Here is a 14693-nt window from a genome sequence, read left to right on the forward strand (position 1 = left end):
ATGGACTGTTTCCCAATACTTTCCCCTTTCCTTAAAAGGATCCCCCCCAAACGTGGAGAAGTGCTTTGCTTGGAGAGAATCGCTTATATTTCCCCCTCACCCAAGTGCTTAAGTGAAGTATAACACTTAGACATGGCCTGATTTAAAGAGTCATATTTCATGAAAAAAATCTCCTAAAGCATGGTCAGTTCAGATGCAATTGCAGGAAAGAGAAATGATCTTACTCTAATTTTTTTTAAAAAATTAATTAATTATTTTTTTGGTTGCGTTGGGTCTTGGTTGCTGCGTGCGGGCTTTCTCTAGTTGCGGCGAGCGGGGGCTACTCTTCGTTGCAATGTGGGAGCTTCTCATTGCGGTTGGTGGCTTCTCTTGTTGCGGAGCATGGGCTCTAGGCACGTGGGCTTCAGTAGTTGCGGCACGCAGGCTCAGTAGTTGTGGGTCTCCGGCTCTAGAGCGCAGGCTCGGTAGTTGTGGCGCACGGGCTTAGTTGCTCCACAGCATGTGGGCTCTTCCCGGACCAGGGCTCGAACCTGTGTCCCCTGCATTGGCAGGTGGATTCTTAACCACTGCACCACCAGGGAAGTCCGATCTTTCTCTAATTTTGAGAAGCACGAGTTTAGGGCTCTGAATACACACAGCGAATTCCTTAGGAGCTGATGTTAAACAACTGGAAAGATTAATTGGAAAAAAGGATCCCCAAACACAATTTCCCCTGATTTACTGTTTCATCAATGCAGTCAACCCTGACTGAGCACCAGCTACATGCTAGGGCTGGGAGGCTGCTGGTGGGGCTGCGTGGGGTGTGTGTGTGTGTGTGTGTGTGTGTGTGTCAGAGAGAGAGAGCACATGTGGATGCGTGAGTAGTGATGTGTGAGTGTGCATTGTGGATGTGTGTGCAAGTATATGTGACTTGTGTATTGTGCGTCCATGCTTGTGGGCGATGGTGTATGTGTGTGGACACGTGTGTATGTGTTCGAGATTGTAACTGTATATGAGTGTGTGTGTATGCGTGTGAGTGTGGGTGGGTTGTGTCTATGTGACTGTGCTTGGCATGTGTGTGTGTGTGTGTATGTGGTGTGTCTCTGTGTGTGTGTGTGTGTACGCGTGACAGGAGAGGGGGGCATGCAGAGATGAAGAGAATGCTGAGTGCTGCTCCCAGGAGCTTTGCCAGGAGAGACTAGGAGACCTGCACTCAGCACCCTGTTCCTTGTTATCCAAAGCACCCCCCAACCTCCCTCCCCACCTTCCCCTACTCTACTGCCCTAAAGGCCGGCCACCCTGGATTGCTTGGGGTTCCCACACCCCCGTCCGTGATGGCTTTGCCTGGAGCACCTTACTCTTGGTTTCCTACCTGTCAGCCCGCCTGTCTGTGAGGGGACAGTCCTCAGTCATCTCAGACCCTGTGTTTCCTACCCTGTCGCTTTACAACGACTTTGAAATGGTTCCACCTGGGAGGCAGCGGGGTTGCTGTGAGCGTGGGCTGCCGTGTGAACATCATGAAGGAGAAGCAGGTTGTCTGTCAGCATCTGAGATGAGGGTGACGTGTGTGTCCTGAAATGGTTAAGCAAACACCAGGGGCTGAGCTAGTGGAGGGAGGACTTGTCTAGAGAACAAATGAAGACGATTGGCTGAGTCAGGGTCCAGAGTAAGGAAGGTGCGTGGGGAAACCCACGGAGAGGGGGAACCCCCACGTGGAGGTGGTTTGCGCAGCTGGAGGCCTTGGTGAGGCTCCGGGTTATGACTTCACACACAAGGCTACGTGCCATTGAGGGAGAACAGCCTTGAGCTCACCGCCTGGAGCTGAACCAGCCTCCCGCACGGCTTCCAGCTCAGAATTTGCTGAGGAGCCGCCCGGAGAGCTGTGCAGACACGCCTGCTGTCGGTCGGCCTCCATCTTTTAGTCATGCTGGGCAGCCAGAGAGGCTGACGTGTTTTCTAGCCTTCCTACAGTCTCCCTAGAGATGAGGGAGGATAAACTGCCTTTCCACTCTCAGTCTAGGCCCCTCCAGTGGGTTTGGAGAGAGAAGCTTACGGATTGTGGAAGGCCGCCTCCAAGATGGCTGCCTCCTGAGACCCTGCTCTTGTGAACCCTGTCCTGCTCTGGACTCACTGATTCTCTTCTAACAATAGAATATTGCAGACAAGATGGGATGTGACTTCTGAGATCAAATTATAAAAGACGGCAGCTTCTGTCTTGCTGTCTTGAGTCTCTCTTCTCTCTCTCTCTCTTCCCAATCTTGAATCACAAGCTTCCATGCTATGGGGACCCTCAGGTGGAGAGGCCCTGCCATGGGCTGAATGCTATTCCTTCAAAATTTATGTGTTGACGTCCTAACCCTCAGGACCTCAGAACATGACTGTATTTGGAGATGGAGTCTTTAAAGAGGTAATTAGGTTAAAATGAAGCTTTTAGGGTGGGCCCTGATCCAATATGACTGATCCAGTATCCTTATAAGAAGAGATTAGGATGCAGACCTAAAAACACAGAGGGAGGACTGTGTGAGGGCACAGGGAGAAGACGGCCGACTACAAGTCAAGGAGAGAGGCCTGAGGAGAAACAACCCTGCGGGAACCTCAATCCCAGACTTCCTGCCTCCAGAACCGTTGTATACGCTGCCAGTCTGTGGTACTTGTTATAGCAGCCCGCGCTGACTAATACAGGCCCACAACTGCACCGCAAGCCTGCAGGCACATCTTCTGAAGCCTGCTGACGGCCACACAAGTCGGCTTGGAAACGGATTTCCCAGCCTGGGTCAAGCCTTGAGAGCTAACTGTAGGCCTGGCTGACAGCTTTACTGCTGCCTCACCAGGGACCCTGACCCAGAAGCGTCCAGTTGAAGCACATCCAGATTCTTGAGCCACATGGTATCCTCTCTCTACTGTGAGACAACCCTTGGCTGCTTCATGCGGTTAAGCTTTGGGGTAATGTGTTACACAGCAACAGAGAACTAGTATGCCTCCTTATCCTTCTTGGCTAGAGTGACCATATATTTTATTGATGACACCAAGTCAAGGCTTTTGAGGGGGAAAGGAGATTCTAAAATAATTAAAGGGACTTCCCTGGTAGCACAGTGGTTAAGAATCTGCCTGCCAATGCAGGGGACACAGGTTCGAGCCCTGGTCTGGGAAGACCCCACATGCCATGGAGCAACTAAGCCTGTGTGCCACAACTACTGAGCCTGTGTGCGGCAACTACTGAAGCCCATGCGCCTAGAGACCTTCCTCCACAACAGGAGAAGCCACTGCAATGAGAAGCCCAAGCACTGCAACGAAGAGTAGCCCCCGCTCGCAGCAACTAGAGAAAAGCCCGCATGCAGCAACAAAGACCCAACGCAGCCAAAAATAAATAAATAAAATTAAAAACCAAAACAAAACAGTTCTTTATATTGATTATCTGAATATAAATAACAAAAAAAGCAGAATAGTGTACTTTAATCAGTTTCTTAAGGCATGTCTGTCTCTAACATGATGTCAATGGTATTCAGTGTTTTTCCTGATATGGCCTCATCACTTTAATTTTTTTTCACAAAATTTCCCATAAATATTCTTCAAAGAAATATTTTGTGGTTAGTAAATTTGAAATTATTGACACCTTTAATCTACTCTTTATTGTAGACTATAATATTCTTAATTGGGAAAATATTCTCTCTATAGGTGTTAGGGTACCTAGTGGGCTTGGGGAAAATGAAGGATGTTCTCAATGCTACTTTTTGGCATTAAAATGTGAAAATCTTTCCGCCTAAATATTTTACCAGGTACTATCTTTTGTTTTTGTTTTTATTTTTTTTTTTGCGCGGGCCTCTCACTGTTGTGGCCTCACCCGTTGCGGAGCACAGGCTCTGGACGCGCAGGCTCAGTGGCCATGGCTCACGGGCCGAGCCGCTCCGCGGCATGTGGGATCTTTCCGGACGGGGGCATGAACCCGCATCCCCTGCATCGGCAGGCGGACTCTGAACGACTGTGCCACCAGGGAAGCCGTACTGTCTTTTTTTTTTTTTTTTTGATCACAGATATTTTAATAGGGGCTTTATGCACTATGTACAGGATTCTCTGCCAAAGGTGGTCTGGTCGCTAGTGACCTGAATGACATCAAAAACCAAGGGCAGCTCAGGGGCCACGAAACAGTGACTGTCTTGGCCGGCTTCACATCTTCAATCTCAGAAGACAGCCAGCGGTGCGTGCGGTGACGCCGCAGCACCTCGATGGCCTTGAGCTCCAGGGGCGTGGCCTGTATACCCAGGTCTTCCAAGCCGGGCAGGTGAGGCAAGGTCATGTCTGTGATGTGAACTCGCTCCACTTTATCCCTCGTGGTCCAGGGCTCAAACGGACTCATTTCAAAGAGTCGACCTATCCATCGATATGCAAAATGTGGCAAAGGGTATGCCAGGAAGGGTCTGTGAGCCATGGCAAAGACGTACTGTACCAGGTCAAAGAGGACGTACCAACTGGACCCAACAAAGGCAGAAGTTTTCCCTCTGGTATCTGGATCCTTAACTGCATTAACAATTCCTTTGGTGACATCCACAATATATATTGGTTGTTTCACTGTCTTCTTGCCCAAGGAAAAAGAGGGACAACACCAAACCATTGAATACTTACAAAATGATTGAGGAATCTATCCTCTCTTCCAAAGATGTCCGATGCCTTTATGATGGTAGCTTCTGGAAATGTGTCTCTCACTTCTTTCTCTCCAGCAGCCTTATTTCTCAGATATTTAGAAGGGCTTTGATTATCGGCATTCAGATGTGAAACGTGAATAAAATTTTCAACTCTAACTTGCTTGGACACTTGAGCGATTGCTTGGATTGGAGAATCTTTACAAAAACATCCTCAAAATCAAAGTTTTTGGTTTCCCATTCTCGCCCAACGAGATTGATGACCACGTTGCTGTGCTCCACAGCTCTTAGGATGGAGTCCTTGTCTCTCCCTTTCCATTCCAGAAAGATAATCTGGCCCAGGTCACCCATGGGACGAAGGTGCATGGTATCATATGGCTCACCCCGGTAGGGGACGATCACTTGTGACCCCATGCGACGTGACAATGGCAGGGCCCGGACAACTCGGGGGTGAACGGCGGCCGCCATCTTTTCCCACAATCCCCTGCCGCCGGCGCTTGGCTGACTTCGGCTCCCAGATACTGTCTTTTTGCCTCTTCCCAGAATACCTTTCTTCAGCAAATATTTTTACAAGACAAAACTCATCAAATTGTCTTTATGATTCTTTTGAATGCTTCATTAAATTTAGATGCTGGAAGATGGTAGGCTTTTTCAATCTCCTGCCCTTCTGGGACAGAATGTAATTTCTTCTAATTAAAAATAGAAACTCCATCAAAAGATTCTTCTTACAAGTCAAGATGTTCTGAAGTACCCTTATAGAATTTCAATATTGAGCTCTCATTAATTAATGTGTTCCCTTTCCCCCGTACTTTTTAGGGATAAATTCCAATGTCTTTTTATTTGCAAGCTTTGTTTTCAATTCATGTAATTCTTTCAGAGCTTCAGAAACTAAAAATCCAAGTGTTAAATAATCAAGGTTTTCTAATTTTTTGAACAACATGCATCCAAAATTTAGAGAACTCATTTACAGAAAAGTTCAATATTGTTGTAGGGCACTGAGACTGACTTCAAAAGTTCCAACTATTCTAAAATCTGATAGATGGCAGGTAGCAGAGACAAAGCACATTAAGCCACGCTGAAGCATGTTTTTTCTTTTTCTTCTTGTTTTTTAAACTTCATCAGTGTTGTCACAAAATGTTGGCAACTACAGCTTTTACTTATATTGGTAGAATACCAGCTTCTTTGGATCCAATAGGAATTATATGTGTACCATCAACAATTCCAAGTAAATTTCTGCTTCATAGGTTTCTTAATTTAGTAAGGATTTTTTTTTTACCATGACACTGTTCTCCACCAAAAACTATATTTGTATTTTCATTGCAAAAACAAGTACTATTTAGCTTAATGCCAATTGCACAATAGTATTCATAATAGTCTCAGATGATGCTCAATTAATTAAGAAAACTTCCAAAAGCTTTTTTCTGGGTCCATGACTTGGATGAAAAAAAAAGGAAACATTATTGGAATTAATTAATTTTTCTATTTGAGGAAATCTTATGACACTGAAATAAAACTTGCATTATTTTAACTATTTGTATAGTTTCCCTAATGACGTCAACATGTGAACAATGATAGCGCCACTTTTTGTGCATGAATATGACAGTTTGGAATTGAAAATGAATAAGATTTGAGCCTCACATTTATTAGGATGTAGAAAATGGTAATAGTCTATCTCTCTTGAGGAAATACTAAGAAATGACCGAATAAAAAAGTACATATTTTTAAAAAGTTATTGAAGACCTGGGGATGCCGGGAAGTCTATATTCCAAGGAGACAGCCAATCCTTTCTAGCTGAGCAAAGAATTGGTGTCTGATTTTATACCTGGGAAATACTATCTGGACAGTATATGGGTGGGTAGAGAAATGAGTTTGCCATAGATAAAGATATTTTGCTGGAATAAAATACAGTAAGCTAAACTTTTAATTACTATGTAGTTTGGCATGTGCGATTGGAATTTTGAAGAGCCCCAAATGCAAAGCTAAGTCTATTCTGTTTTAGAATTCCCATTTTAAAAAATTCCATGGATTACTTTTTTATTTGCTGGAGAATATCCTGAGAGAACGTTTTTCAAAACAGAATATTTGGCATGTAAATTTTCTAAGTATTTTTATGTCTCAAAAGATTTATGTTGTCCCTACACTTACTAGTTTTTAAAAGAAAAGTTAGCATTATAAGTTTAGAATTTTATTTCTTTAATAAGGATTCTGGGGTATCACTCTTCGTCTTCTAGTTTCCAGTGTTGCTAATGAAAAGTCAGATGTCAAAGGTGATTATAATTCTTTTTCAGATAATCTGTTTTTCTTGTCTGGAAGCTTTTAGAATCTTCTTGTTCCTCCTGGAGTTCCAGTTTTCAGGAGAATGTGTCCGGGAGTGGGTCTTTTTTCATTCATTCTTCTTGGTACCTGGTATGTTCTATTGACCTGAAGACGTGCATGTTCCTTCAGTGCTTGGGGACGGTATTCTATCATTTGTATAATTTATATATTTTCTTCCTTTTATTTTTTCCTAGAATTCTTAATAGGTTGATCTTTTTAGGTTGATCTTATGCATCTCATATATTTTCTCTCATATTATCCTCTGTCTTCTTGATACACATTCTGAGAGATTTCCTGAACTTCAGGTTTTTTCGTTCTAGCAATGGCATTTCTAAGAACTTTTTTTTTTTTAACTTTTTATTTTATATTGGAGTAGAGTCGATTAACAATGTTGTGTTAGTTTCAGGTGTACAGCAAAGTGATTCAGTTATACATATACATGGATCTGTTCTTTTTCAAATTCTTTTCCCATTTAGATTGTTATATAATGTTGAATAGAGTCCCCTGTGCTATGCAGTAGGTCCTTGTTGGTTATCCATTTTAAATACAGCAGAGTGTACATGTCAATCCTAAACTCCCTGACTATCCCTTCCCCCAGCTTTCCCCCCTGGGAACCATAAGTCTGCGAACTCTTTCTTGATCTCTAATTGCTCCATTTTAAGCACAACCTGTTCTCTTTTCAGGACCATGTTATCTTCTTGAATTTCTCTAAGGACATTCATCTTTTACAAGTTCCTTCCGTTCTTTGAATCTGTTTGCTCACCCTGGTTCTTGCCTTCTGTGCTCTGGGGTTCTCTGTGAAGGAAGAACCGGGGTGGTGAATGTCTGCGGGTCGTGAGTGTTTCTTTGCCTCTAGCGCAGTCATTCTGCTTGGATTTCTGCTTGCACAGTGGGCCCCATCAACCTGAAGATTTATATATTCCTTTAGCACTGGGGAATGTTATTCTAATACTCATATAATTTATATATTTTCTCCATTTTATTATTTTTTTTTTCCTAGAATTCCTAGTAAATCCTGACATTTCCCTCAGAGTCTTCTCCCCAGTGTGGGAGGGCTCCTGACAGGTCCAGCATGTTGACTGGTTGGTTTTACATCGGTGTGAATAGGTTCGGAGTAGTCAGGCCATTGGGGCCCCAACAGGCCAAGCACTTACGCACATACCCTACCACCCTCTGATGTAGGAGGGATGCACCATCATCAGACAGGGAGCTGGGGCTCAGAGCTGGGGGTGTAAAGCCTGAGCAGGAATTAGGACGCTTATGATTCTGAAGCCCAGACTGCGGCATCATGAGAGAGAAGGACATGAGGCTGGAGAGAGTCTGGGACAGAAGGATGGGCAAAACTTGTGGGCCGGAGGGAGAAGGAGGCATCAAATTGTCAGAGGGGCCAACATAGAAACAGAGACGTGTGTGTGTGTGTGTGTGTGTGTGTGTGTGCGCGCGCGCGCGCGCTGGGGTAGAGCTGGACAGGGCAGAGGGGAGAATGCCTCCCGGATGTGTGGAGGCTGAGGTGAGAGGCGTGGCTGGAGGCCACTTTCTAGCTGGAGGGTAGAAATGCAGTCCTGGGTACCAGCATCACAGCCAGGGAGGCTGGGGGCCCAGAGGACAACCAACCTCCCAAGATAGGGTAGATGGAGGAGTAGAGTCTGAGCCCCACCCTCTCTGGGGCTGGGGGAGAAGGAGGGAGAGCACAGGGGTGTGTAGTATCTGCTTCATCCACCCCTCGCTGTCTCCCTCCATCACACAGACGGAATGGCTCTGCTGTCTCAGTCTGGCTGGGCACGGGGGGGCACTGCAGGTGGACAGGCTGGACTTCCTCACTCCGAGTTGCCCTTTTTTCCATAACTGTGTCTAAAGCCAGCGGCAGCCGCCTACCTTGGTGCCCCGCAGTAAAGGCTACGATGCCCCATCACACGGGTGAGCTGACGTGTTCCCGACACTTACTCCAAGCTGGACGTGGGCTTAGGCGTTCCGCAGACGTGGGGGTGACCTCAGCTTGCTTAACCTCTCCAAGCCTCGATTTCCCCGTGTGTAAACCTGAGACAGTGAGATTTTGGTCACTTCACTTTTCTAAGCCTCAGGTGCATCCACAAGAAGTGGGATCAGGGCACTCCTTTTCCCCGGGGCTGGGAGGCTGTGCAGTGTCTGTGTGGTCATCGTTGCTCCCAGTTTACAGCTCAGGAAACGTACCCGAGTTTTGGTGGCTGCCCCCTGCGTCGGGGATGGATCCAGGCTCCGTGGCTGGGGGTGGAGGACCTGGGACCTCTGGATGTCGGTCTCTTGTTGAGCTGGATGGATCCGTGGCACAGCTCAGACCCTCCCATGCTGTGCCATCTGAGCCCAGCACCTGTGCCCACGGGGCCTGTCTGCTTCCTGGAGAGAAGAGAGGAGAGTGTGAAATCACCTTCCTAGGTGAGAATACATGACCATTCAGCTGACACAGGCAAAGGCTCTCCGCTGTGTCCTCACTTCTCAGCTGAGTTCTGATGCGAGGGGACCAGCTCGTTTAGAGGAAATGGGTGACCAAGGATGGAACAGCTGGGCAGAAGAGCTGTCACCAGACATCCATTGTCGGATGCTGGTTCCAAGATCTGCAGGTGCGGATGGCCGGTGGTCCCAGCACATGCAGCAGAACCCACCTTCTGTTGGCAGAGGCTCTGAGAGCAAGCTGCTTTTGACCTCTGGGCGCACAGGCTGCAGACAGCGATGTTTGGTTTACGGCCTGACAGCCACTGGGAGAAACGTGGTACGGCTCTGAACTCGCTGGGTGACTAAAACACTTCCGACTCTGGAAGGAAATGGATTTTGTGTCGTCCAAGCTCATCTAGAACCAAAATTAGCTCCCTGCTGTCCACTCCTGGCTGGAGACAGCTGTTCCTGCAGCTCTGCCCAGATGCTGGCTGTGCTCAGGGTGCCTGCCTGCCTCTCTCCGGGGGGCATGACATCCCCAGTGGGCTCGGGAGTCACCGTTGACAATGCATTTCTACCACCTCCCTTGCGTGCGGTCCTCCCCCATCCTCAGGCCGGCAAGCCCAAGTGCGTTCTGCCCACGTCACGGCAGAGGCGGCTCAGAAGGGCCCGCGCTTCGCTTAATGCTCTTATGCTGCCATCTCGAAATTTGAATACTATTATCTTTTCAAAAAATATTTATTTATTTTTACTTATTTGTCTGGGTCTTAGTTGCGGCACGAGGGATCTCGGTTGCCGCGTGTGGGATCTTTTTAGTTGCGGCACGCGGGATCTAGTTCCCTGACCAGGGATGGAACCTGGGCCCCCTGCATTGGGAGCGTGGAGTCTTAACCACTGGACCACCAGGGAAGTCCCGAATACTATTATCTTTTTTTTTTTTTTTTTTTTTTGCGGTACGCGGGCCTCTCACTGCTGTTGGCCTCTCCCATTGCGGAGCACAGGCTCCGGACGCGCAGGCTCAGCGGCCATGGCTCACGGGCCCAGCCGCTCCGCGGCATGTGGAATCCTCCCGGATCGGGGCACAAACCCGCGTCCCCTGCATCGACCGCCACCAGGGAAGCCCCCGAATACTATTATCTTTGAACTTACGTTTTGTAAATGAGATCTGATGGGACCACAGAGCACGTGCATGAGCAGAGCAGATCTGTGCAGGTTACGTGTCGTTCTTCCTCTCTGCCCACTTGCAGATAGCGTTCCTGAAGCCCCGTGAGCACACGTCACAGATTAGATGAGCGAGGGCGCTGACATCCCCATGAGGCCACACTCTCGGTTCACACCAGGACCTGCTTTGAATGCAGGAACACGAGCGACCAAGTGACCCTGTCTTATCCTTTCGTACTTAGATTATGTCCCTGTGTTAGTCAAGCGCTTACACGAAGCTGATGGCACAGAGGAAAAGGGAGAGACAGGACAACCGCAGTCTCTTTCCTTTCCGTCCTTCCTGACTCAGCAGGAAGGCTGAGGCAGAGTGCGGGGCGAACATCAAGGAGTGAAAAACAGCCTGTTGAGTTTTGTGCAGTGTTTTCACCCTTCTGGTAGGGACACATCTACATATGTGTGTACAAAGTACCAAATACGGAGTGTGTAATTTCAGGGATTCCAAATACGAGTTAGATGCTCTTATATTTGCATTTAAAACTGATATTGCACAATATAATGATGAATGGTAGTGTTCATGTTAGTGATTAAAAATTATTAATTATTCTGTACTTAGAACAGCATTAAATAGCAAATAAAAAAATGCCATGACAAGTCGAGAGACAAAGACAGAGAGAGAGATACGTGAAAGACAGGAGAAAACTTTGTATTTTCGTACCTATAATGGCGTTTTTTCCCTGGTTTTTGGACAAGCGGTCCCACATTTTCATTTTAAACTAGGGGCTCCACAATTAATGGAGCGCTGGGAGAGGAAAAGGGGACTGAGAGCAAGGGAGGCCCAGCAACATCCCAGAGTTATTCGGGGCTGAGCCAGGAGTAGAGGCTGGTCTCTGATGGGGTCTGGGTGCAGGATCTGTAACGATGATGATGATGGTGATGATGATGAAGAGGATGATGGTGATAAACTAACATTACTGGGCTGAGGAGCGTCTCATCTATCTTCACAGGAACCCTACCGGCTCTGGCATTTTGGCAGGCCATACCTGGGAGCAGCTCTTGCTTTGTGGAGGCCAAAGGTGCCTCCTTCTCAGGGCCCCATATCTGGGGCCTGGGCTCCCTGCCTAAGGCCCTCCCTCTGGGGGAGGCGGGCTGGCCCCATAGCTCATGAGGGTGCACACGGCTGTCTGGTTGGGGTTCTCCTGTGAGGGAGATCTGGCAGCAGCTCTTAGACGGGCATGCGACGCTCTCCTCCCTGTGAAGACCCTCTTTTGGTAGCAAGTGGGCTGCCCACAGCTCCCTGAGGCGCTCACCTGGTAGTGGCTATTGGGGTCCAATCCAGGGAGCTGGGGATTTCCCCTGAGCTCCTCCCAGAGACTGGATGGCCAAGCCCAAGGCCACATGCTGGAATCTGAGCCCAGTTCGCCTGGTTCCCAAATCTAAGCTTTTGAAAGACAGGAGACGTGGTTCCAGCATCAGGGGGAGGGCACTCTGGGTAACCTCGCCCTCTCAGACTTGTGCCAACAGCCCAGCAGGCAGCATCGCACCACTGCCATGGGGGCCAGTGCAGCTCTTCCGGTGCATCTGGGCCTGGGACCTGGAGAGGGGGCTACAAGGATGGGGAGCCCTCCCCACAACCTGAAGCCAGCCTCCCCTTTCCCATAACCTCGCATGAGACTTGCTCTCCCGGGCTCCCAGCCAGGCTGTGGCTCAGACTTAATGGGATCACCCACAGGGGGAGGCAGAAATGGCACAGGCCTGGTAACCTCGGCTTCCTTTTCTGGAGGAGGCAAGCTGGACTTGAGTGTCTCCTAGACCCCGTGCCCAGGTGAGCCTCACAAGGCTGTTTCCCACAGGCTGGACCAGGAGGCCAGGTTTCCGGGTTAATTCAGTGAGAAGCTGTTCAGAGTCTTACCCACATGCAGCCAGGCCTGTCTGGGGTAGGGCTGTGGGGACCACATGCCAGAGGCAGCCCCTGACTGCTCAGGGCCCTGGGGTGGGTGGGAGGGACACCCACATGAGCCTGCGGGGAGGCGTCCGGGGCGGCACGGGGGTGGGGTTCACCTCCCCAGTCACAGCTTTCTGGGGCATTGATTTACCAGGTACATCAATCTACCAGACGGAAACGAATTTAAAACACCATTTTACTGAAACAAAGATATGATTAATTAAACATAGAGTCTGCGTGAACTCTGAAGATCAAACAGAGACACCGCAGACATTTCACATTTTCGGAGAGCTGCTCTGAGTTACTGCTCCCAGGAGCCCAGATTCAAGTTTACCCTCCTCAGCTGGGGCTCCCCCAGGGCCGGCGGGAGGGCCGCCAGTGATCACTAGCTCCCGCCAGCACTCTAGAGTTTGCACCGGCATGTTTATTTTCGCTGCACGTGGAGGGGTCCAGCATTAATTACCTTATCCACGTCTCACAGGCACAGGGAGGCGAAGCCGTCAGAGTCACCGTGGCGGGCCACGCTCAGCCCAGATGGAGCCCATGTCTTCGGACACGTGCTGCTAACTGTTCTCCTTCCCGTGTTCCTTCTGGGTTGTGTGCTCTGAGATGCCACACGGCTGCCTGGAGGTCTGGGGAAGCTGGCCTTGCCTGCTTCAGGAAAGTCATGATTAGCTGAACAGCTGCACTGCCCCATGGTCCTGACTGCAGATAAAGGCTGATCTTGTCCACACAGTAGACTGGGAGAAGGTGGCCCTCTGGCCTTTGTTCAAGGACATTGCCACCTGGGTGCACACAGGTGGGTGGAGGATGCCACACTTTTATTTATTGTTTTGGCCACACCATGTGGCTTGCGGGATCTTAGTTCCCTAACCAGGGATCAAACCTGTGGCCCTGCAGTGGAAGTGCAGAGTCCTAACTACTGGACTGCCAGGGAAGTCCCGAGGATGCCACACTTTGCCAAAGAATGTTCTGTCTTCCTTTCTCTTACCTGTACCAGGACTCGTGTGCATTTGGGAAGGAGTCTTGTGTCCAGGCAGGGCTGGAGGTGGCCTGGTCTGCGTCGCCCTGACTCAGACCTTGTCCTGGACACATGTTCCCACCTGGCCCACAGGTTGCTTCCGGGGCATGGGAGGAGAAGGCGGGGCCTGGGATGCTTCCAGAGGGAGGCTGCCTGCGGACTCTCACTCCCCCTCTAGGCTTGGTGCAATGAGCTGTTTGTTTGCCGAGGTGGCCCAGGTTATAAGTGGGAAAAGGGGCTGTCATCCCACAGGGGGGCCTGAATTTGTCCTTCGCTCCAGCCTTGGTGGTGGCAGGTTATGCAAGGGCAGACACAGGCCTGTGACATGCAACTCCCCTCTCTGTCCTCCTCCTGTGGACCATGTTTCCCCCCTGATTAGAAAACAGTTACATCAGAGTTCTGGTGGGGCCTGCGTTGGTTGGGGGAGTGCTTTTTGTAAGTCTCTAGGATGCTGTCAGCACACAAACCATGACCGTACCCTTGCCAGGAGAGGAGTCAGCTCCTTACTATTACAAGAAACGGCAGTTATCAATAACCATAGTACTAAAAAAGTGGAAATAATTCTGAAGCTAATACTGAGTGTTCAGCGCAAGCCAGTGACCATGATTTGTCCTTCATGGCGCTAGCACGTCTCAGTGATCTTGTGATGAGTTCTGCTCTTGGGCCCATTTTACAGATGCAAAAACTGAGTCTTACCAAGGTAAGCGACTTGCTCCGAGTGGCACAGTGACTAACAGGCAGCCTGGAATCTGAGCGCTCAACCTCTGTGCTGTCACCTGTCAAATCCCGATCCCTTTTTCCACACCAGGCCTGGTGTTCAGGCTCTGTAGACATCACTCCATCTTCATCTCATAGTGACCTTTGGGGCGGGTACTACATCGATGTTGTTGTATAGGCGGGGAAACTGGAGCTCAGAGAGGCTCAGTGATTTGCCCTAGTCACACAGCTAATAGGTGGTGGACCAGGCACTGGAACCCTGGATGTCTGATTGAGATCTCTTCCTCTTTACCACTGGGCTGCAGCTCCATGCTGGTGGGGGGCTTTGGGGAAGAATATTCTCACCATTAAGGGGCCAAATCAGCTGAGGTCACAAGACAGGGGAGCTGCACAGGCCACGGTTCCACCATCCACCCTCCACCAGCCATGGAGCAGAGGCCACGGCCCCAGCGAGGGCTGCTTGGGAAAGGCTGAGCCACCGCATTGTGGGGGACAGTGCATGGAGCAGCGG

The 14693-nt window shown here is 49.1% G+C and overlaps 1 long non-coding RNA gene and 1 pseudogene across 1 annotated transcript in view; one reads left to right on the plus strand and one right to left on the minus strand.

The window, feature by feature from the left end:
• The window catches only part of LOC132439548 (uncharacterized), a 33487-nt gene that overhangs the window by 3531 nt on the left and 15263 nt on the right, over window positions 1-14693 (plus strand). The gene's annotated exons all lie outside the window — the stretch shown is intronic.
• LOC132439617 (NADH dehydrogenase [ubiquinone] 1 alpha subcomplex subunit 9, mitochondrial pseudogene) lies at window positions 4028-5084 on the minus strand (annotated as a pseudogene).

The sequence above is a fragment of the Delphinus delphis genome, chromosome 16 (genome assembly GCF_949987515.2).
Source record: "Delphinus delphis chromosome 16, mDelDel1.2, whole genome shotgun sequence".
Classification (NCBI taxonomy): Eukaryota; Metazoa; Chordata; class Mammalia; order Artiodactyla; family Delphinidae; genus Delphinus; species Delphinus delphis.